The sequence below is a fragment of the Giraffa tippelskirchi genome, chromosome 3 (genome assembly GCF_054371585.1).
Source record: "Giraffa tippelskirchi isolate mGirTip1 chromosome 3, T2T-mGirTip1v1.2.pri, whole genome shotgun sequence".
In the NCBI taxonomy this organism is placed as follows: Eukaryota; Metazoa; Chordata; class Mammalia; order Artiodactyla; family Giraffidae; genus Giraffa; species Giraffa tippelskirchi.
The window spans coordinates 28,907,939-28,932,862 of record NC_137277.1 but is presented as its reverse complement, the minus strand read 5'-3'; the positions used below and the strand labels follow the sequence as shown (position 1 = coordinate 28,932,862).

At 44.9% G+C, this 24,924-nt stretch overlaps 1 protein-coding gene across 10 annotated transcripts in view; it reads right to left on the bottom strand.

The window, feature by feature from the left end:
- Window positions 1-21,582, bottom strand: part of SPECC1 (sperm antigen with calponin homology and coiled-coil domains 1) — a 200,684-nt gene extending 179,102 nt beyond the window's left edge. For 7 of the 10 annotated variants that reach the window (XR_014080480.1, XM_081583727.1, XM_081583729.1 and 4 more), the window contains exon 1: window positions 21,523-21,582. The gene's annotated coding sequence lies outside the window, so the exon portion shown is untranslated. Of the gene's footprint in view, window positions 1-20,940; window positions 21,128-21,522 lie in introns of those variants that run through there. The other 3 variants (XM_081583730.1, XM_081583726.1, XM_081583744.1) reach the window with 3 other exon arrangements.
- Window positions 21,583-24,924: the final 3,342 nt, after the last annotated feature.

Below are 24,924 nucleotides of genomic sequence, written 5' to 3'. Positions count from 1 at the left end.
ATTAGGCACCGGATAGAAAAATTTATCAAACCATGGGGGAACTTATTTTTTTAATTTTAATGAAGAAAGCAATTAAGCTCCAGGGGATCTTCCCAACCCAGGGATCAAACCCAGATCTCCCGCATTGCAGGCAGATTCTTTTTGCCAACAGAGCCAGCAGGAAACCCAAGAACGCTGGAGTGGGTAGCCTATCCCTTCTCCAGTGGATCTTCCTGACCCAGGAATCAAACCAGGATCTCCTGCATTGCATACAGATTCTTTACCAGCTGAGCTACCAGGGAAGCCTCTAGAAATATGTTAGCTACTATTTATAAAGTAACTGTTAGAGACCAAACACTTTCCTAGGGTTTTTGCTTAAGTTGTCACATTTATTCCTCAAAAAGCCCTTATGAGCTAGGTAGTATTCTTTTACCCTTAGAGTAGTTGAGGAGACTAGGAATCAGACAGATTGTGTAATTTTCTGAAGTTCACACAATGTGTGTTAGAAAACCTACGGTTTACACAGAAAAAGTCCATGGTTTTTCCATTCTCCCATATTGCTGCTCTGATAAACAGTAACTAAATTAAAGTATAAATACGGTGACCAGGTATTGGCCCCAAGCTCATTCACTCTCACACTACTGGTGGCTCAATGTCCTCCACACAGGCTGACCACAGCCTGAAGTTTTCTTATTGGCTGCCTATCTTCCCACTAGATTATAAACTCACTGAGAGCAGGGTCCTTGTCTGCCTCACTTTCCACCCATCATCAGTAGCTAGAACATTATCTAGCATGGATCAGGGAATCAGTAAATATTTGTTGAATTAACAGACGAATAAGGCAAATTCAAAGGAAAAGTTAAACTGAGTAGGACCCTGCAGAGGCTTCCCAGGGACAGAAACCCCCACCCCATCCTACCGTGTCCCCTGCCTCTTGTTTGTAGAAAAGCTTTAGCCTCCCAGGCCTTCCCTGAGTTCCAAAGTTAATCAGAGAAGTGAGAAAATGAAGAAACAAAGGAAAACAGTTAAGTAGGACATAATAATAATAATTAAGCCACAACACAGGTGCTGAACCTTCGGTTCCTCCTCGAGGGCTCCAGATAGTAGTCTAAGCCACGTCCTCTGAGTGGTGCAGAGACTGACACCCCCAACAGCTGGAGTTAAGTGCATGCAGCCCACCAGCACGTAGACCTCAGACCCCCTGGAACCAGAAGGTTGTGGATGTTGACTCCTGATAACCTCGCCACCAACCATCAGAGAATTGTGTACAAGCTGATCACACCCCCTACAATCCCCACCACTGACACTGTCTTTAAAAACCCCTCCCTGAGAGACCTGGGGGAGTCCCAGTCTTTTGAGCAGGAGCTGCCCATTCTCCTTGCTGTTTGGCTCAACTGTTGTTTAGTCTCTAAGTCATGTCCAACTCTTTTGCAACCTCAGGGACTGCAGCACGTCAGGCTCTTCTATCCACAGGATTCTCCAGGCAAGAATACTGGAGTGGGTTGCCATTTCCTCCACCAGGGGAATCTTCCCAACCCAGGAATCAAACCTAAGTCTCCTGCATAGGCAGGCGGATTCTTTAACATCAGGGAAGCCCTTTTGGTTCAATCACAAAAGCATTAAAGCAAATGCTTATAAAAACATGTATTTTAAAAGAAAGCATTTGACAAGTTCAAGACAGAATTTAAATTATAACTTTTAAAAAGAAATACCCATGGGCTTATTTGGGACATACTGTGCTGTATTTTCGGAGAAGGCAATGGCATCCCACTCCAGTACTCTTGCCTGGAAAATCCCATGGACGGAGGAGCCTGGTAGGCTACAGTCCATGGGGTCGCTAAGAGTCGGATACGACTGAGCGACTTCACTTTCACTTTTCCCTTTCATGCACTGGAGAAGGAAATGGCAACCCACTCCAGCATTCTTGCCTGGAGAATCCCAGGGACAGTGGAGCCTGGTGGGCTGCCATCTATGGGGTCGCACAGGGTCGGGCACGACTGAAGCGACTTAGCAGCAGCAGCAGCAGCAGCAGTGCTGTATTTTTCCATGTACTATTTTCAGTAAAGCAGTTAGCAAACTTGCAAGATCATAATAACAAACATGTGCTTCTGTAACTCTGAAATTGTGACTAAAGGAAATTCTTCTTCGCCAGTTCATGCACACATTTGTGTTAAAAAACGTAACAATCTATTTTTCCCTGGAGAATACTCAAGGCCAGTTTAACCAAAGGAGGATGCTCACTGAAATGAAGCTATCAAGTATGAGCCCAAGTGTTAATATACTCCAGAACAACAACAACAAAAAATCCTAATTTCCTCTGCCAACCTTGCAAATGCATTTCCTATATCACTGGGGAGACAGGTGAGAGAATGCAGAATGACCAACCAAAGGCCTTATTTCTCTCAGCAAAACCAGTTTGAAGCCAGTAAGTGAACGTATGTCCTCACAATGAATAGCAGGTTATGTCCAGAAGAATCATTTAAAACATCTTACTCTGAGGATACTACTAAAATCTTTCAACATGATTTCTCTCCAAAATAATTTTATTGAATTAGTATTTTTTGTAATTATAAGACTACATTTTAAAAATATTTTAATTTATTTATTTTTGGCTGTGCTGGGTCTTTATTGGTGCTTGTGGGCTTTCTCTAGTTGCGGTTTGAGGGCTTCTCATTGTGGCAGCTTCTCTTATTGAGGACCTCAGGCTCTAGGGTGTGCAGCCTTCAGTAGTTGCAGCCCAGTCTCAGCCAGGTGCAGCTCAGGGGCTTGTGAAGTTGTTCTGAGACATGTGAGCTCTTCCTAGACCAGGGATCGAACCCACATCCTCTGCATTGGCAGCGGACTCTTAACCACTCGACCACCAGGGAAACCCTAAACTTTAAAATGTCTGACACTTACAGTCAACTGAAAAAGCTGTAAGCTTACAGTCCTGTATCATTACAGTCTCAAAGCTAGACTCAGTCTACACCACCCTGTCATTTGTAACTCTTGTTAAAATGCCAGACTACAGCTCCTTTAAAGAAAAACAACCCCAGAACATGGTGTTAGGCATCCTTTGTTGGTGCTTATAGTGACTAAGTCCCACACTTTTAATACAGCTTTCATCTACTTACTACACATCAAAGGGTTTTACAGGGTTTTCTTTTCACACCTTAATTCAGTTTGTTCAGGATACTGTGACACTGTTTCCCAGATGAAAATGAGGAAAAGAAACTGACTGACTTACAAAATAATATTGAGGATGATTAGGTGGAAGTTTATAAAACAAATTTGGCTGTGAGTTAAATCATCACTGAAGCCAGGTCATGGGTACATGAAAATGTACCATATGAGGCTGTGTATTTTTGTGAATGTTTGAAATCTTCTGCACTATAAGTTTAAAGAAAAAATAAAAGAAATTGAATGAATGACTTAAAAGTCACAAAGCAGGGAATTCCCTGATGGTCCAGCTGTTAAGAATCCACTTGCCAATGCAGGGGACATGGGTTTGATCCCTGGTCCAGGAAGATCCCACAAGCCACAAAGGAACTAAACCCATGCACCACAACTACTGAAGCCCCTCGCATCCAAGAGCCCCTGTTCACAAGAGAAGCCACCATAATAAGAAGAGCAAGCACTAAAACTAGAGAAAGCCCGCTCACAGCAACAAAGATCCCATGTAGACAGAAATACATAAATAAAGATGGTAAAGATAAACATTTGAAACAGGGCAGGTGTGGGGGTGGGGGAGTCACAAAGCAATACAGAAAGAGTGCCTGGCAGCAAAAGAAAAACCCTGGTTCACCTATAGCTTGGTGGCTAGACACCAGTGGTGTACTGTCACCTTTAGGGTGAGCTGTAAAGCTTCGAAAGTCACCTTCAGCAGTGGAATGATTCATTCCAGGTGAGTCATGTCCCACTGCCTTACTATTAATATTACCTGTAAGACCAGCCTCAGATCTTATTATAGCCATTGGGGCACACAGAAGCCAATAAAATGTCTGCCATCCTGCAGAGAACTTGTTGTTAGTCTTACAAGAAATGCTGGAAGGAGTTCTTCAAGGTGAGAGCAAGTGCGCCCAGAAGGAAATTCAAATTCACACACACAAAAATTCAAGGAGCACCAGTAAAGGTAATTATACGTTTATAAATGGGAGTAAAAAACACAGGTTTCATTCTCCTCTGAACTGATTTTTTAAAATTATGTGGTGAGAAAGACAGTGGGAGCAAGTAGTTGGAAGCTGGAGCGTACATGGGGTCCCTGGGAGGCACCCAGGAGGTAGGCCTCGCCTCACCTGAGAGAGTCTATAGAGTCGTGCGGCCTGACCTCCTTGGATGGAGCAGGTCTCTCTCTCCTTGATGCTACTTCAGAGCCTGAATACACTTTTAATTCATGCACACATCACACTGTTTATAATCATTTTATAAGCTTCTGGATTAGTCAGGATTTGCTAGCTTGCAAGTGACATGAAACTAATCTGAGCTAGTTTCACAAAGGAAGAGGGAAAGAGGGCCAGATTTCGTAAATAACCCCTGGAAAGTGCAGGGGTGGATGCGGCCCAAGGAACCACTGGACCAGGGTAGACCCTCTCCCCACGTCTTTCTGCCTGTCTCTCAGTGAGGGTGGGTTTGGGCCACATCAGATTCATTGATTAATTAATTGTGCAAATATCACAAACCATCAATGCTAAGACACCCATGTTAATATTCCTGAGGTCAGCACGCCTCCTATGGTTGCCGCTGGCTGGTCAGTGCTGCTTGGTCCGTGACAGGATAAGCACCCTGAAAAGCACAGTAACTTGGCTTTCACTCCAGGTGGCCTCAGAGCTGATCGCAGTCCCACACTATTTCAGGCTACACGCAAAGAACGACCATCAAAGGAGTGGTGTGAGTCCTGGCTGCTTTATCAACACAGTCTGCAGATCCCTTTAGGTGAGGTAAGAAAGGGCCAGCATCAAATTTACAGAATGGTTGTCACAAGCTCAAAAGAAAACCCTGGAGACAATGTGGAACACTTTCACAACCACACACAACATGTTACCAGGGTTCTTGGTGGCAGAGGGGACTTCATCTGTGAAAAATCACAAACGACCTGGAGTCAAAAGTGACTCAGAAGAGAAGGTTTTAGGGCTTCCCTGGTGTTCCAGAGGTTAAGAATCTGCCTGCCAAAGCAGGGGTCACGGGTTCTTATCCTTGGTCTAGGAAGATCCCACACGCCTCAGGGCAACTGGTGGTCAGCACAGCTATTGAGCCTGTGTGTTCTAGAGCCCGTGCTCCACAAGAGAAGCCGGAACAATGAGAAGCCTGAACACTGCAACAAAGAGTAGCCCCGGCTCCCACAACTAAAGAAACCATGCACACAGCAATGAAGACCCAGTGCAGCCAAAAATAAAAGAATGAATGAATAAATTTTTTTAAAAAAGAGGAGGTTTCAATAGGAATTTGATAACTGGATATTTGTTGGTATTAAAAGTTAATAAATTTTTAGTATGAAAAAATTATTTTAATAAAGAAAAGGTTTTGAAATGCCTTAAGCAGACAACAGCACTTACACTTTCCTGTTTATATACAAATAAAAACACTGTATGATATAAACTGTCTTAAATATGTCTAAAAGATCTTTTCATACATCGAAAATAAAAAGTGTACATAAAAAACTATGTTATGGTTTAATTAACAGTATTTTTTTCTTTCTTAGTGGAACACAACATAATTGTTTGAAAACAGATGGCACCTTAGATTTTATGAAATTGTGTTGACAGGGCACTCACTATGCATTGGAGACATACACTGAACCAAACAAAGATCAAGCTCATAAATTTAACAAACAAAAAAAACACACCAAAGACCAAGTTTCCATAGAACTCACACCTCCTACGACTCCCAAGAGGGTAGGGGGCTCTGGCTGCACCAGACCCATTTCAAACAACTCAGAGGAAAGTGATTAGCCTGGTCTGGGGAAATGATATGACCCCTGGAAAAGCCTCTGTGAACAGGGAGTGTGAAGTCCTATGATGGTGTGAGTCTGGGTGATGGCCAATCCTTGTGCCTGAGGTGAGGTCTACTTCCGGAAGAAGGCAGGAAGCAGCATGAAACAGACAAAAATCACAGTCGTTTCCATGTCTGTCCTGTAAGACTATGTGCATCTAGAAGTTGGGTTCTTTTCTATACTGGGCAGGGCCCAATCTGGAAAACAGAATTCAAGAGTGGTAGCTCAGCAGAAATTGAAGCTCCAATACTTTGGCCACCTGTGTGCAAAGAGGTGACTCACTGGAAAAGACCCTGATGCTGAGAAACATTGAGGGCAAAAGCAGAAGGGGGCGGCAGAGGATGAGATGGTTGGATAGCATCACCGACTCAATGGACATGAGTCTAAGCAAACTCCAGGAGACAGTGAAGAACAGGGAAAACTGGCATGCTGCAGTCCATGGGGTTGCAAAGAGACATGATTCAGCAAGTGAACAACAACAACAAAGCTCAGCAGAGGGAATTTAACATGGGAACTGGTCACAAGGTTTGCAAGTGAAGCAAGTGATGCATGCTCAATCGTGTCCGACTCTTTGCAACCCCATGGACTGTAGCCCACCAGGGTCCTCTGTCTATGGGATTCTCCAGGCAAGAATACAGGAGTGGGTTGCCATTTCCTATTCCAGGGTATCTCCCCAACCCAGGGATCAAACCTGTATCTCCTGCATTGTCAGGCAGATTCTTTACCACTGCGCCACCAAGGAAGCCCCAAAAGGTTTGGGGAATGACTAAAACACTAAGTGGGGTGGAGAGCAAACCAGAGACTCACAACAGTAGGAGCCCTCCAGCACATTTAATGAGACTGGAGGAGCAAAGAAAGGAGGTGGTGATACCATTCAGGGTTCTTGACCTCCAGTCCATAGAAATTGACCAGAGACCAGACAAGAAATTCAGGCAAGGCTTTGTTAGAGCCCCTGCTGCAGCTGGGCTGGATGAAGCACAAGCTGGAATCAAGATTGCCAGGAGAAATATCAATAACCTCAGATATGCAGATGACACCACCCTTATGGCAGAAAGCGAAGAAAAACTAAAGAGCCTCTTCATGAAAGTGAAAGAAGAGAGTGAAAAAGTTGGCTTAAAACTTAACATTCAGAAAACTAAGATCATGGTATCTGGTCCCATCACTTCACGGCAAATAGATGTGGAAACAATGACAGACTTTATTTTTGGGGCTCCAAAATCACTGCAGATGGTGACTGCAGCCATGAAATTAAAAGACGTTTGCTGCTTGGAAGAAAAGTTCTGACCAACCTAGACAGCATATTAAAAAGCAGAGACATTACTTTGCCAACAAAGGTCCATCTAGTCAAGGCTATAGTATTTCCAGCAGTCATGTATGGACTGAGAGTTGGACTATAAAGGAAGCTGAGTGCCAAAGAATTGATGCTTTTGAACTGTGGTGTTGGAGAAAACTCTTGAGAGTCCCTTGGATAGCAAGGAGATCCAACCAGTCAATCCTAAAGGAAATCAGTCCTGAATATTCACTGGAAGGACTGATGCTGAAGCTGAAACTCCAATACTTTGGCCACCTAATGCAAAGAACTGACTCATTTCAAAAGACCCTGATGCTGGGAAAGATTGAAGGCAGGAGGAGAAGGAGACAACAGAGGATGAGATGGTTGGATGGCATCACCAACTCAATGGACATGAGTTTGAGCAAGCTCCAGAAGTTGGTAATGGACAGGGAGGCCTGGTGTGCTACAATCCATGGGGTCACAAAGAGTCACACGACTGAGCACAAAGGGTCACATGACTGAGCGACTGAACTGAAATGAACTGCTGCAGCAGGGGATACTGACAGCAAGTAGTAGATTCCCTTGCTCGCTCCCTGAGTAGGGGTGAGCTTGTTTCTCATGTTAGGTGAGGGTGGTGTTGAGTGCAGGGGGCATGCTCAATACCCTGCTTTTGTTCCCAACACCCTGCTTTTGCTCCAGCCTCTTCAAAAGTGGCTGCTGGGTTTTTTGGTCTCTTTGTATCTTTTGTCCAGAAAGTACCCCAACTGCACAGGCACAGTTATTTTTAGCTCCATATAGTTTCTTTGTACTTTGTTGCTGGAGGAGAGGTGTGTCCAGGTGCAAGCATTGCAGCAAAGGCTCCCATCCCAGCCTGTCTCAGTGGGACAAAGGCCAGAGGCAAGCATCCCTCAGCTGGAGCTGGGACCACCCCTGAGACACAGTCCAAGGGAGAAAACGGGGGAGAGAAATCCCCTGGCTCCCCCTCCTCTCACATCCTGGTCTCCCCTGGGGCCTCCACCTGCACCTTTAGCTGGAGGCAGTGGCGAGGGGAGCAAGGGGATGGGTTTGGGGGTGAAGAGCCAAGTGACCAGTATTATCTTACTAGTCTCTGTATCTCCAGGGCCCACCCCGGGACAAGGTTCTGATAGAAGGAAATCAACTAAGTATAGAGAGAAACAGAATTACTACCGAAATGCAAGACAGGAGGTCTGACTAGTACTCCCTAGAACAGAGAGAAGAGGTAACTTACTCCACACTGAGGACACAGGAAAGGGTCACAAAGGACATGGGGAAGGAAAAGGTGAAGGAATAATGAGCAGAGGGGCTTCCCTGGCAGTCCAGTGGCTAAGACTCCATGCTCCCCATGCAGCAGGCCTGCATTCAATCCCTGGTCAGGGAGCTTGACCCCACATGCTGCAACTAAGACCCAGCACCGCCAAATAAATATAAATATTTTAAAAGGAAAAAAAGAAACAGGGACTTCCCCAGCGGTCCAGTGCTTAAGACTTTGCCTTCCAAGGCAGGGGGCATGGGTTCGATCCCTAGTTGGGTAACTAATATTCTACATGCCTCACACAGCGTGGCTAAAAGTTAAGGAAGAAAAAAGAAATAATGAGCCAAGTTTGCCAAGGAAGCAAAAAGGTGAGGAAGTTGGGCAGGCAGGGAGCCTGCACACCTGAAGGCAGGACTGTGAATACTTTTTTTTTTTTTTCTTTTAAAAAAATTATTTATTTGGCTGTGCCAGGTCTTAGTTCAGCACAATATGTAATCTTGGAACACTGGAGTGGGTAGCCTTTCCCTTCTCCAGGGGATCTTCCCAACTCAGGGATAGAACCAAGGTCTCCTGCATTGTAGGTGGATTCTTTACCAGCTGAGCCACAGGGAAGCCCGTGAATACTTTTCAAGGAAAGATAAAAGGTTCAGAGTCAGATTCCATCAAGTGCTTTTTCAGTTTCTCTTAAGATGATTACATAACTTTTCCCTTTCATTCCTTACACAATGGATTAAACTAACTTATGTCCTAATAGCAAAGCAATCTTCAATTCCCAGAAGAAAACCTACTTGAAATTCTGCTGAATTCATTTTGCTATTTTATTTAGGATATTTGCATATATCCATATGTCAGCTTTGTCTATAGTTGACTTTTGTGGGCTTGTACTCTTCTCCATCAGGATTATTTTGATTTTGTGAATTTAAAGTTCTGTGATTTCTTATTTTCTGACACATTTTGATAGCATGGGGGTTGTCATCCTCAACCTCTGATAATTTAAGGACTCAGGATTTTGTGTGGAATTTTTACCCAGTCTCTGTCCTGTCATTCCTGCTACTCACTTTGGGGCTGGTTACCACTCCCATTACCTCCAAGCCCCCACTCCTTGCAGCCACAAAACCAGGTCTCTGCTTTCCAGCCATAGTGAGCGAAACTGTCACCTCTTGGGTTTTACAGACGAAGCACAAAAAGGCCCTGCCTCTGTCTCACCTAATTCCTCTCCCCACTCATTTTTATGTCTCCTTCTTAAAGAAAGTCTTCCCTGATATGTTCCACCATAGACCCATCCTGGCCTGTTCTCCTCACTTGTCTGTCTCCCCAAGAGCTGGAGCTTGAAGACTGAAAATGTGCTTCATCACCAGCACCACCTCAGCACTGGCACAGGCACTTACTTCCCAGTGATCAGGCAAATGCTGTGAGCCTGCACCTTAGAAACAACAGGAGAAAATGTTGTCAGAAAATGACAGTCTGCGGGGCAAGTCTGGACCAAACGAATGGACCACATTCACTGACATACTGTCAATGGCTGCCTTCAAGCTATGGGCTTCCCAGGTGGTTCAGATGGTAAAGAATCTGCCTGCCAATGCAGGACACGCAAGTTCGATCCCTGGGTCAGGAAGATCGAACCCTCCCTGAAAGAGGTCTTGGTTACCCATTCCGGTATTCATGCCTGCAGAATCCGATGGACAGAGGAGACTGGCGGGCTACAGTGCATGGCAAAAGAGTTGAACACAATTAAGTGACTGATCATGCATGCACGCCCCTCGAGCGGGAGGGGAGTGGTTGTGAGATGCTATGACTCCTAAAAAGCCTAGAATATTTACTAGTGCAGCTGGTTTTCTTTCTTGTGCTGACACTCCACTGCCATCATGAGAACAGCCACCGCACAGTGCACTCAGCTCCAAGCCCACTTCACCCCAGAATCACATTCAGGTAGCAACTTCATGGACACTAACTATCATCACGCTTGTTTATTTTCAAGGTTTTGCTCCACACACAGCAGGGGTTGATCATAAACTCAGAAGACCACATGGACAGGAGGTCACGGGAACAAGTGAGGCCCGCCATGTGGGGGACAGTCCACCACTCGGTTACTATAGCTGACACTGAAACACAGCTGATTCAACAGAGGCTAGAAATCTGGATTTTTATGTGAAATGTCTTGATTATTAACATGTTGTCAATTAACAAACACAGGCATTTATCTTGGTATCTGGGGGCAAATAAAAAAAAAAACTCAGTTATATATATAACTGAGTCACTTTGCTGTACAGCCCAAACATAATATATATATATATATATATATATTCTTTTCATATTTCTTTTCCATTATGGTTTATCACAGGATACTGAATACAGTTCCCCGTGCTCTATAGTAGGATCTTGTTGTTTATCCATCCTGTATGTAATAGTTTACATCTGCTAATCCCAAACTCATAGTCCTTCCCTCCCCTACCTCCCCCCAAATTGGTTATTTTGATTACAGAATTAAGGATTTCCATTCAACAAAGATACTCACAACAAAGTGGACATCATGTATCAGGAGAAATCATTTGCATCAGCTAAAAATCAGTAAGTGGTTAATGTCTAAAAAATATTCTAGTCAGAAATCTCAAGTGGAAAATGGAGGGGAGGATATTCCCTGATGGTGCAGTGGTTAAGACTGGGGCTTTCACTGCTATGGGTCAGGGTTTGATCTCTGGTCAGGGAAATAAGATCCTGCAAGCCATGTGGCGAGGCCAAAAAAAGAAAAATGGGGAAACAGCATGAACAGGCAATTTACATGAAATAAAACACAACAAGGTAGCAAGCATACATATTCTCAAGTGTATATACTCAGCAGTAACCAGAGAAATGTAAATAGAGTTAAGACTGCTAAAAATTAGAAAGCTGGACAATGCCAAGTGTTTGCAGAGAGAAAGGTCTTTGGAATCCAGTGCACTCTGGGGAGATGCAGAATGGTGTGGCCTTGCTGAGAAGCAATCAGTTGTACTTGGTCCTAAATACTAAGTACAGGCACACACTGTGAGCAGGCAGTCCCGCTCCTGGTCCAAGTCCAGAGAGATTCTTGCAGAAGTCCATATGGGACTCGTACGAGAGGTTCCCTCAGCACTGTCTGTGGTGTCTGGGCATAGGAATCAACAGGGGTATCCATCACCAGGAGGGAGAGAGGCAGGATGTGGTGGATACACAAACTGGATAGTCACCATAGCGACAGGAATGAGTCATAGAAACATGGCGGTAAGTGATAACACTAGAAGAGTCTAACATGACACCATTTATGTAAATTTAAAATACCCTCCCACGGGGACATCCCTGGCAGTCCAGTGGTTAAGAACTGGCCTTCCAATGCAGGGGACGCAGGTTTGATCTCTGGTCAGGAATGAAGATCCCACAAGTCTCGAGGCAACTAAGCCCAAGTGCCACAGTGAAAGATCCTGTGTACTGCAACTAAGAGTCCACACAGACAAAGAAAGAAAGAAGAAACAAAGGAGATAACAAACTAAATTTTTTAAAAGAGAAAAAATAAGAAAAAACATGCACACAAAACAATACACATTCTTAAGAATACATACACACAAGACGTGGAGATATTTGATTGGGTAGAGATCTTCACTCAAATCCAAGTATTTTGGGAAGATTTGAGCACATTATACCATGATGTCATCAAGAGACTGAATATGTAACAGTTACATTTGGGCAAATACATACAAATAAAACCACAATGATGCTTAAAAAAAGAATACATACAATAAGAGCGTGTGTATTAAACAGAATAGTCAGCCATGGCGGGCGTGGGGAAGAGAATGAGACAGTGGGCTACACAGAAGAAAAAGGAATAAATTATAAATTTATAAACTATAAACCAATGAAAGCACGAAAAAGCACACAAGACAAGAGAGGGGCTTAGATGGAAAAGCTGTTCCTTTGGAGAAGCAACTGGCAACCCACTCCAGTATTCTTGTCAGGGAAATCCCATGGACAGAGGAGCCTGGTGGGCTACAGTCCATGGGGTTGCAAAGAGCCGGACATGACTGAGCGCGCACACACACACATACACACAGGTTCACATCACCATCCTCATCACAGAACACAAGTCAGCGACGTGTGGATCAAGGACGGAAAAGAGATGCCTTTCCATGTCCTTGTAGCTGCTCCCTCCAGAAGCACTAACAGATACCAGCGTAAGCGCTTCACCCTGCCAGGGAGGCTCTGGGTCTATAGCTACATGTGGTTTGCTGTTTGGTCCTCAGGGAATTCTCAGTCTTACGGGAGATTAAACTTAGACACAAAGCAAAGCAACAAAAGCCACTGAACACAGTCACAGAAGAGAAGTAAGGGATGAAATGCCCCATGGGTGGAGCCATGGCCGGAGTTTGGGGAGCAGAGTCTGTGGTGGACAAGGCGACCTGAATGATCTAGGAGAAGATACACATGACACTGGGGATGGTCATGTGCCCTGTACCAGTTGCCCTGCAACTGGTGACAAACACCAGCATGAGAACCGATCATTTAACAGCCCAGTGGTCACCCCATGCTCTGCCCCTCAAGGCTGCTTGCCATGCAACAAACTTCAGCTTATTCCAAAGTCAGGAAACAGTGCTTTACCCATAATACTCCAGAAATGCTGCTCTCTCCCAAGAGAGGGCAAAAGGCACTTGGTAATTTAGCTGGGGGAAGTCATCTCGAGGTATGGTATCCATTTTTTCCTGTGGAAAACAGGAGGGCCATTTTCCAACAAAGGATTAACAGAGCAGGCCAGAGACAGGCCTGAGCCAGTGGGCCCTTGGCTGGCGTCTGGGAACTTGGATTTTGCTTCCTGATGTTTGCAGGACTGATAAGAGAGGCTTTTATTGCCCCTAAACTGTTTGTGCAAACACTGTGGTTTATGCTCAACACCTGCTTCCCTTCCGGGAGCCTGGAGCTTGGGTGGATTGCTAGGCAGAGGGTGCCCGCTGTGACCAGCACCCAGAAAAGACCCTGGGGCCCAGCCTCAGGAGAGCTTCCTGGAGGACAGTGCTTCAGCTGTGTTTGCACAACTTGTCACCGGGTGGCTCCCCAGGAGAGGACTCTCAGAAACCTGCGCCTGGTCCCCAGAGCTTGGCCCCTCTGGGCTCTTCCCTTTGCTGGTCTTGCTTTGCATCCTTCACAGTGATAAGTCACAGCCATGGGGATGACAATGTGAGAATGTGAGGAGTCCCGTGAGACCTCCTAGGAAATCTCTGAACCTGGGGGTGGTCTTTGGGACCCCCTCAACAACAGAAATTAATTCAAGATAAAAGATAATATTGGAGAACGGACTTGTGGACACAGTGGGGGAAACTGGACTAAATATATACTTCTGCTTTCCTACCCTAAAATTCTTTGAAATGACAGAAATATTTTTAAACCACTAAATCAATAAGAGACCTGGGGAACAAGAAACAAGACCAGTGGCCAACGAAAGCACCTAAGACACTTCTGAGAGGCACAGCGTACTCAGGGTCAGACTGCCCGAGTGAACCACAGCCTGGCACCAGCCTGGGAGGAGCCCGTCATGCAGGGTTTCAGGCTCCAGATCAGCAGAGAATGAGGGGCAGGGGTGGCATCTGACAAGGAGATGGACTGGGGCACGGCAGCCGGGATCGCCAGGGCCCTGGGACTCTTCCCTGCACACTGAGCGGCCGTGACACAAGCCCCTGCCCTGGACCACACACTCCACGCAGCAGCACGTCACAGTCTCCAGCAATCACCAGAGGCAGCAGAGACAGGCAGGCCAACAGGAATCCTCACGCTCAAGCATGAGCACCTGAAGGCAGGTGCCCCAGGTTCTTACTCAACGTCATTAAATGGGGACACCAAGTCAACAGAAAGACATACGCCTGAGAGAGGAGTTAACGAAGCACATTGTTGTCGTTGTTCATTCGCTGTCGTGTCCGACTCTTTTGTGACCCCATGGATTGTAGTCTGCCCAGCTCCTCTGTCCATGGAATTCTCCAGGCAAGAATACTGCAGTGGGTTGCCACTTCCTTCTCCAGGGGATCTTTCTGACCCAGGGACAGAACCAGTGCACCTGCTGCCTTGCAGGTGGGTTCTTTACCACAGAGCCACCTAGGAAGTCCAATGAAGCACGTAGAAGAAATTATTAAATGTCTTTGGAAAGATGGAAGGGAGGCATGACTATGAAAGCAAGAGCCAACTGATGGGTAAAGATCTCTACATGGTGAAATTAAAAAGTACACTCAGGGGACATCCCTTGCAGTCCAGTGGTTAGGGCTTTGCCTTCCAATGTAGAGGGTGAGGATTTGATCCCTGGTTGGGGAGCTAAGATCCAAAAAAAAAAAAAAACAGAACATAAACAACAGAAGCAATATTGTAACAAATTCAATAAAGACTTTACAAATGGTCCACATCAAAAAAAGATTTAAAAAAAGGAAAAATAAAGCCTGGTCAAGGGAATTCCCTGGTGGTCCAGTGCTTAGGGCTCGAAGCTTTCACTGCTTGGGTCCAGGTTTGACCCCTGGTCAGGGAACTAAGATGCCTCAAGCCCTGGGGGTGTAGCCAAAAAAAAAAAAAAAGCAGGGTCAAGGGCAGTACTATTCGTGCAAAAAAAGGAGGACTTAAGAATGTAATTCACATTTATCTGTATTTTCATAAAGAGTCTCTGAAAGGATATATAAGAAATTAATAACAATGGTTACCTGCTTTTCAGGTGACAGAGAACTTGGTGGGGAAACAGAGAGGCACCTTTTACTTATAGCTTTTAATAAAGTATAATTTTTGAACACTGAATATCTTAATCTATTCCAAAAATTAAATTTAAAAAAAGTAGAAACCTTGAAAATTGAATACATGATAAAAAAAATACTCAATAAATGGGCTAAAGAGTTGATGGGACAAAGCTAAACTAGATTTGTAGAATCTTCCAGAATGCAGCCCGAAAATGATAGAACATTTGAGAGAAAAGTCAAGAAACATGAAGGATAAATTAAGAAATCTTAATATCCATTTTCATACTATTTTATTTTATTTTTTGTCCACACAGCATGAGGGATCTTAATTCTCCAACCAGGGATTAAACCCACGCCCCCTGCACTGGAAACACAGAATATTAACCACTGGACTGCCAGAGAAGTCCCAAGAAATTCTAACACCCATTTAACAGTAATTCCAGAAGCAGAAAATGAAGAGAATGGAGGAGGCAGGGAAACACTCAAACTTCCCCAGGGCCAAAGAAATATTATATTTATCTACAGGATGAAAGGGACCACTGAGAACTAAGCAGGAAGAACAAGAGAAATCCACCCCAAGGCAAATAGTGGTGAGATTTTAGAATACTAGGAAAAAAGAAAAAATTGTAGAGCTTCAGAGAAATTAATAGGTTAACAAAAAAACAAATAAAAAAGTGAGAATCAGATTACAAAGACTTCTCCTCAACCACACTAGAGGCCAGCAGATAATAAAGAATTATCTTCGAAACTCAGACATTTTTAACCTAGAATCCTATACCCAGTCAAGAGTATTCACTTGGAAAGGCAAAATTTTTTAACATTTTTAAAACTTATGAAGGCTCAGAAAGTTTACCACCCGTAGAATCTCTAGGGAAAAAAATTTACTGAAGGACTCATGCAATCAAAACAACTAATGAATCCAAAAATGAGAAAAACAAGATAATGATGAATCAATGATGAGCAAATAATCAGTTAAACTTATAACTGTTGACACATAATATACAAAACCTCCAAATCTCATATATACAGATTATCTTTAAACATCAAGAGAAAAAATGCTTAGGTATGTGTGAAAACTTAAGGATACCAAAAGAGCTCAAATTCATCTATCATCAGGGAAATCCAAGTTAAAACCGCAATGTCATACCCACCAGAATTACTAAAATAAAAAAGAAATTACCAAGAGTTGGCAAGGATGTGAGGCAACCACATATGCTTCTCGGGTACATAAGCTGATGCAACCACTATTGCAAACTGTTTGGCAGCATCTGTAAAAACTGAGCATATGCACACTCTATGACCAAGCAATTTCACTTCTAGATATATACTCAACAGAATCGCATCCATCCATCCAGCAAAGACATGTACTAGGATGTTCACGGCAGCACTATTCATGATAACCCCAAACTACAAACCACCTAAATCCAGTCAAGGTAGAATGGATGACCACATCGTGATACATACAAACAGTGGAATGTATACAGCAATGGAATGAAAAAACCACAACCACGCTCCAGAATCCTACAAATTACACAAATGCAATATTGACAGAAAGCAGCTAAATACAAAGGAGTACGTACTGTACAATTCTATTGCTATTAAGTACAGAAATGGAAAAACCAATCTGTTGTCAGAAATGGCAGTGGTTATCCTTAGCAGTAAGCAGCAGGAGGACAGAATCTGGAATGTGGGAAAGGTTGTTCTTATTTTTGTTCGTTTGTTTTCTTCTTGTTTTGCCTGCTGGTTATACATGTATTTAGTTGGTCAAAATTCATCAAGCTGTAAGATGTGTATACCTTTACATGTTCATGTTACACCTCAATAAAAAGGTGTCTTCAAATTCAAGGGTGCCAAACACAAGCAGAGTAAGAACAGTATTTGTAACTTCCACGTCTCAAGAGAGAGAAAATAGAACAAAACGGAAAAAAAAAAAACCTCAGTCAATCCAACAAAAAATAGGAAAAGGGTGGAGGCTGTCAGGAAATAAGCACAAGAAATTGAAAACATAAAACAACATGGCAGGAATAGGACCCAAAATAACATTAATCAAATATAAATAGGTTAAATTCATCGACTGAAAGATAAAGATTTCATGCCCATTAAGATGGCTACTTACAAAAAAAAAAAAAAAAAAACAGAAAATAACAAGCATTGGAAAAGAAAAGGAAAAACTGGAACTTTTGTGCACTGTTTCAGGAATGTAAAAAGGTACAGCTGCTGGGGAAATAATACAGCAACACCTCCAAAAATTTAAAACAAAATGATCATACAATCTTGAAATTTGATGTCTGGGTGAATACCCAAAAGCACAGAGAGCAGGGCCTTGAAGAGGTGTTTGTACACCCATGTTCAGACCAAGATTACTGACAATAGCTGCAATGTGGAAGCAACCCAGATGAAATAATATGCAAACTGCGGTCTGTACGCACAATGAAACGGTATTCAGTCTCATAAAGATAAGAAAGGACACCTGCTACAACATGGAATGACCTTGAAAACACGACGGTAAGAGAAATAAACCAGTCACAGAGAGACAAATTCTGCATTAGGTACCTAGAACAGGCAATTTCACAGAGGCAGAAAGTACAGTGGTGGTTACCAGGAGCTGGGCGTAGGGTGGAGTATGGAGTATGTATTGTTTAATGGGAACAGTTTAGCTATTGCAGATGATATGCAGGTTGGCTGCACAGCAACATGACTATACTTACTACTAGTGAACTGTACATTTAAAAATGACTAAGATGGTAAATTTTATGATTTGTGTATTTACCCTAACTTTTCAAAAAAGACAGACATTAAGGAATAAAACAAAATCTTGCTGTTAGCTATCACAAGAGTAACACCTAAAACAAAATACAGAAAATCAAAAATAAATTAATATTACTAGAAGATATACCAGATAAAGGGCTTCCCTGGTGGCTCAGCAGTAAAGAATCTGCCTGCAAAGCAGGAGCTGCAGAAGATGTGGGTTTGATCCCTGGGTCAGGAAGATCCCCTCCAGGAGGGCATGGCAACCCATTCGAGCCTGGAGAGTCCCAAGGACAGAAGAGCCTTGAGGGCTACAGTCCATGGGGTCGCAAAGAGTCAGACCCAACTGAAGTGACTTAGCACTAAGGCATGCATACACATTGCTTATAGGGCTTCCCAGATGGCTCAGTGGTAAAGAATCCACCTGTCAATGCAGGATCCCCTGGAAAAGGAAATGGCAACCCACTCCAGTCTTCTTGTCTGGGAAATCTTACGGACAGAGGAACCTGGTGGGCTACAGTCCATGGGGTCACAAAAGAGTCAGACACGATTTAGTGACTAATCACAACATTGCTATGGCTGGCTCATAAGTGTATATATTTAATAATATTACAAAAACAAATACAACAAAAGAAGACCACCAGGGATCACAGTGGAAGTCCTTAACACAATTCTCAGAATCAATAGGTCAAGCAAAAAATAAGGGTCCAGAGAATATAAATTATACTTAGTAAATGTGAGGTGAACATATAATTTTGTACAGGGAAAAGTCACTAAAACTGACAGCTTGTTAGACTACAGATTAATTTCTATGTTTCATCTTTCAGCACTATGGCAGAATTGAAGTCCCGAAACCTTCCACCTACAAACTATCTTTTAAAAATGCTAAATACACACACACACACACACACACGAAACTTTGGACTCACTGGATTAGAGAAAACGGTTGAAGCCAAAATTCAAGAATGTGCGCAAATTAAAGGCATTTTCAGATATTATAAAAACAAAAAACTGTATCATCATTGATAGAACTAGTAAAGAAGGTAGTTCAAAGAGAAGGCTGCTGCTGCTGCTGCTAAGGCACTTCAGTCGTGTCCGACTCTGTGTGACCCTATAGACGGCAGCCCACCAGGCTCCGCCATCCCTGGGATTCTCCAGGCAAGAATACTGGAGTGGGTTGCTGTTTCCTTCTCCAGTACATGAAAAGGAAAAGTGAAAGTGAAGTCGCTCAGTCGTGTCCGACTCTTAGCAACCCCATGGACTGTAACCTACCAGGTTCCTCCGTCCATGGGATTTTCCAGACAAGGAGAAGGAGGGGGATCCAAAAAGGAGCATCTGTGGTCAGGAAGGAATGAAGAGTGAGGACAATGGTAAACAGGTAGATAAATTTAATAAATACTAACCTAGAAAATAATAACAGCAATAATGTCTAATTTGAAGAGTTAAAGCAAGAATAGAGCCAACGCCAAACAAGAGGTGACAGGAATTATAAATCCTTGCCTCCATCAGGAGGACTGATTGATTACATGATCGAATCTTTGGATTCAAAAAGCTAAAATTTGAGTAAAATAAACCCAAGTTAAGGAGAAAGAAAAAGAACAGAAATTAATGACATATAAAAAATCAATAGGATTAATCAATAAATCCAAAAGCTGGTTATTGAAAAAGAAGTAAGCAAGCATTAAGCAAGTCTGGCCAATCAAAAAAGAGAAAAGGTGGACACACATGCACGCATACACATGCACACAAGTAAGTATGAACAGGAAACAGCGCACCACAGACATGGAAGACTTTTTCTCTTACAACAGACTACTATACATAACATTATGTTAACATATGTTAAATTCTAACAGTGCTAATGATTTTCTAGGAGGACATAAAGTATTAAGTTGAAGAGGTAGAAAACCTTAGAAAAGCCAATGATGGAAAAAATGGAAAGGTAGTTAAAGACTAATACCAAATTCTTAAAAAAAGAAAAACAAAAAAAAACACACCACCAGCAGTCCAGGCAGTCTGCAGTCAGATTCTGCCAGACTTCGGGACCAGATCATTCTTCTGCTTCAGAGCAGGAAGAAAACTTTCCCCTCTCCACCACTGAAGACAGCATAACCTTGATTATGAACTGAGACATGGGAGGAGGGTGAAAAAACAACACCAATCTCTTTTCAATACAGATCCCAAAATCCTAAATAAAATGTCAGCTAACTGACTCTATCAAACAACCCATACATGCATTTTAAATTATCCCAAGATTTTGGCGACAGAAAAACTAGCAAAATAATCTCCTGTGATGTTAACAATGTTAAGAAGAAAACTACATGGTCATATCAATACATGCTATACAGAAGCATTTGGGGGGCGAGGGGAGGGAAATCCACAAAACAGAAACTGACTTAATCTGATAAAGAAGATTCTTAGTGAGACAACACTGGCAACATTCCCCTAAAACCAAGCCCAAGACAAAAATGTCCTATTTAATAGTCAAGGCTCTGGAGAGGTGGTCCATAGAAAACAAGAAATGAGTACAAACATTAGAAAGAGACCTCTGTTGTTTAACAGAAAAGAAGATTGTCCATGTACAACAAGCAGACAAATCTACTGGAAAAACGATTAAAACGAAGACACCTCAGAGAGGAGGCTCCAGGTCTAATTTGGGGCACCAAATCAAACTTAGTTTGCTTCCAGACTTCGTCCTGCAAAGCTGTTTTCTGTAGAGTAAGGCATCGGGGATGACAGGCTTGCCCCCACTCCCAACCTCGTCTGCCATCTTAAGTGAAACAGCATCTTGTTTGAAACTAGATGACAGAAGTCTTCTGAAACCAAAATTTGACTTGTGACGACTCAGCGGCGCTTTATCTGCTGCCTGCAGCGCCTGCAGCTGCTGATGGATAAGCGCGTCACGGCGGGCAAAATGCTCCCGATAGAGGGCAAGGGCGAGCAGCCTCCGGGAACGCGTCTCTCCAAGCGAGCAGCGCTCATTATATAAACTTACCTGCTGGCAAACGCAGCGCCCACACCTCAAAAATGAGATATTCAGTGTCCGAATTCCCTTTTTTTAAAAAAATTCTAAAACTAACAGCGTTCCCCGGATGCGCGGGGAGGAGGCGTCCCCCTGCGCTCCTGACAGGATGCGCATCCCGGGCCACCGGGCATCCCAACGGCGCCCGGGTCCAGGTGCGCCGCGCGGGCCGGGCCAGCGCAGCGGGGCCCACGGTTCCCAGGGGCCCGGACCCCACGGGCCGCCCGCCGCGCCTCGCAGCACCCAGGACAGCTCCCGCGGGGCCGCGCCGGGGGCGCCTCTGGGGCCCCGTGTCCGCGGCGCCGGCCTCCTTCCCGTGCTCCCGGACACCCCCGGCCCGGAGGGGAGGCCAGTCCCCTGCCGCGCCACCTGCGACACGGGTCCGGCCGCCCGGGCTGGACGGGCCGGACGCCGCCTCAGCGAGGGGCAGCCCCGTGACCCGCGCCGGACCCCGCACCCTGGACCCTCATTCAGGACCTAGACCGGGACCCGCAGCCCGAGATGACCACGCGGCTCAGACCCGAGGCGAGAGTGGTCGGCGCCGCCTCCACTCACCCGCCAGCTCCGCTCCGCAGTCAGCAGCCGCCGCGGCTCCCGCGCTCCCTCGCGGACTCCCCGAGGAGCCCCCGCCACCGAGCAGCGCCCCGAGCCGCCTGCAGGGGGCGCGCGCGAGCGGCGCGGGGGCAGCCTGGGAGATGTAGTCCCGCGGCCCTGCGCCGTCTCCCGCCCACGCGGTGCCCAGACCGCAAAGCTAGGTGCCTAGACCGCTAAGCGTGGTACCGTATCCGCAAAGCTCGGCTCTCGGACCGCAAAGCGCAGTGCCTGAACCACAGAGCTCGGTACCCGGCCGCCCAGCGCGGTACCTGGACCTCAAAGCTCGATAGCCGAACCGCAGAGCTCGGTACTACAACCATTCAGAGCGGTACCGGAACGGCCCAGCTGGTACATGGACCGCCAAGCGTGGTAGCCGACGAGCAGTTTCAGCATCTCGGGAGGACCTGGTTGGAAACTCAAACGCCCCCTCGCCGCGGCTACATAGGGTTTGCTGCGTTAAAAACTCTGGGGGTGGGGCCCAGCAATCTGCCTTTTCCAAGCCCTTCAATTGATTCTGAAGTTCCCTTAAGTTTGAGAACATCTGCTCTAAGTCCCACGCACCCACTCTTCTCCAAGGGACCTCATCTCACCTGTGGCATCAGCTACATATACATATATATGTACACACACACCGGTCCATCCCCAGGTGCACTGGTGGCCCAGGCCATCCCTCTCACTCCAGCCCTCAAGTATCAGTGCCTACCCGACGTCTCCTCGAGGATGCCTCTGAAAAGCCAAAACTCTATAGGGTCAACACCACACTCACACTGCCTCCATCTGGTTCTGCTCCAGTGAGCCTCATGTACACTGCGTTTGTCCACTGGGGAGTCACCTAAGACCTTAGTGGAAGCTTCAGGAGCCGAATGGCAGGTCCCTGAATCATACTTGAGGGAGGGAGGATGGAAAGAGGAGGAAGAAATGAAGCCGGGAAAATACCAACCACTCAACATGTGGAGGAAACAGAAAGACAGGTGCTGCCTTAGGGGTTCCCTGGAAGTGTTGTTGAGGGAGGGTTGTTTGAAGATGTTTAAGTATTTATGAAAAGAATCCAGTTAAGGTGGAGCTGTGGGCTACAGGAAAGAAAAAGAGATCTCACATATATGATGCCTAAGAAGTTGTATGTATGCGATGGGGCAGGTGGAGTCTCAGCATCAGTAGGGAAATGAGCCCAGACTAGAGGTTCTCAGGGGCCATATGTCCCCCACCCCCACCTTCCCACCCAGGAGAACTCGGAGACCTCTGGACACATCGTGGTTTTCACACTGGGGGGTGCCACCACCATCTAGTGTGTAGAGGCCCCGGATGCTGCAATATAGAATGTTGGCACAAGATGGGCCCACCACCAAGAATGATCTGACCCAAATGCCAAAAGTGTGGAAGCTGAGAAGCCCTGAAGGAAGACAGACAAGTGAGAACAGACAAGTATGTGTGTGTGTATGTATGTGTCTGTGTGTGTGTGTGTGATGCCCAATCTAAACTGAGCAAGATAAGAAGTAGGAGGGAGTTCTTCCTCTCCTTTCTTTTTTTCCCAAAATGTGCTTCATATTGCACATGTACAGTGCTTTCCAGCTGTGGTGCTGGAGAGGATGCTTGAGAGTTCCTTGGGCTGCAAGGAGGTCAAACCAGTCAATCCTAAAGGAAATCAATTATGAATATTCACTGGAAGGACTGGTGCTGAAGCTGAAACTCCAATCCTTTGGCCACCTGATGCGAAGAGCTGTCTCATTGGAAAAGACCCTGACACTGGGAAAGATTGAGGGCAGGAGGAGATGGGGGTGAGAGGATGAGATGGTTGGATGGCATCACTGACTCAGTGGACATGAGTTTGAGCAAGCTCCGGGAGATAGGGAAGGACAGGGAAGCCTGGTGTGCTTCAGTTCATGGGGTCGCAAAGACTAGCACACAACTTAGCAACTGAATAACAACAACAACAGTATTATTAAGGAAAATATGTTTAAAAGATGTCCTTTTCTTTTGCCATTTCATTATGCCTTCTGCCCTGCTGTTTTATTTTCAAATAAATAGTTAAAAGTCAACACTTTACATAGCAAATATTAACTACTGCCCATACTTATAAAGTTGTTCAGATTTAAAACTTTGTTAATACTCATAAATTTAGTGTAATTTTCTTTAAAAAAATCAAATTTAAATGTGACTTATACAGTGACTAGGCACATTTACATTCAACTTCTTCTCTGCACTTTTCTTGATAAATATAAGAGCTCAAGTACTATCTTTCCTTCCGGATACTTTTTTTTACTTGAAATCAGTTAACACAGTAGCTTTTTCAGGTTGTTTTAAACATAGGCAAAGAGAAATAAAGCAAATCATACTCAGAAAAAAAGAAGTAGAAGGGAGAAAGCTGGATGATTGGGATTAAGCAGTGAGTCAGACAGACTGGATGTTTTAAGGGGGAGTCAGTGATTTATTTATCTTATTGGAGTAATTGAAAAACCAAGGTAGAGAAGAGTTTTTGGTAAGGAAATATGATGGTCTCAGAGGGACGGGGGAGCCTGGTGGGCGGCCGTCTCTGGGGTCGCACAGAGTCGGACACGACTGAAGCAACTTAGCAGCAGCAGCAGATGCCCAGGTCAAGATGTGAGGATGGATGGGGTGCAAGCAGAACCACTGAGTACCCTTATATCAATTGCACAGCCAGGGGGAGGAGTGGAGTGAACCAGAGACCAAGGTCATGCACTTGGATGTTCAAGCCACCTTCACACCTCGCACGGCACCATGCACCGCTGCGTATGACATCTCCAGTGAATTACAAAGTAGAGAGACATCAGGAAGAGGAGAGGGGTGAATGGTGAAGGCAAAAAGTTGAAAGCTTGGATAAGAGTGCAGGGGAGGCACAGGATGGCTCTCTGGAGAAGAATAGATGCAGTCAGGTGTCCTCAGAGGTTCTCAGGCCGGGCAGTGTTTCCATCCAGGCAGAGGTGGAGATGTGGAGCCGCCCAGAGCACATGAGGTTAAAGAGGGATTTGCAGGTGATGGGACACTCATCACTCTCTGACATTCTCTACATTTTGTTTCTCAAAAACTTGTCTGCCTCCCTCCAGCGGCAGTGCATGCTCCCTGCAGGCAGGCACTTTGTTGTCGTTTTTGTCCACACCCAGTGCTGAGGACACTGCTTTTCACGGCAGGTATGCAGGACTCGCCGAATGGATGGATGGTTGCATGAGTTAATCTCCCCAAGGTGGGGAGGCTGATTCAACACTGAAAGGTCTGTGAGTGTCCTTCGCTGTAGAGACACTTGAGAGAAGGATTTTGTGCCCAGAAATTCTTTGACAAAATGCAAGACCAGTTTCAGTTTTCAAAAACCCCTAGTAAACTGGGAACACAAGGGAAATTCCTAAGCCA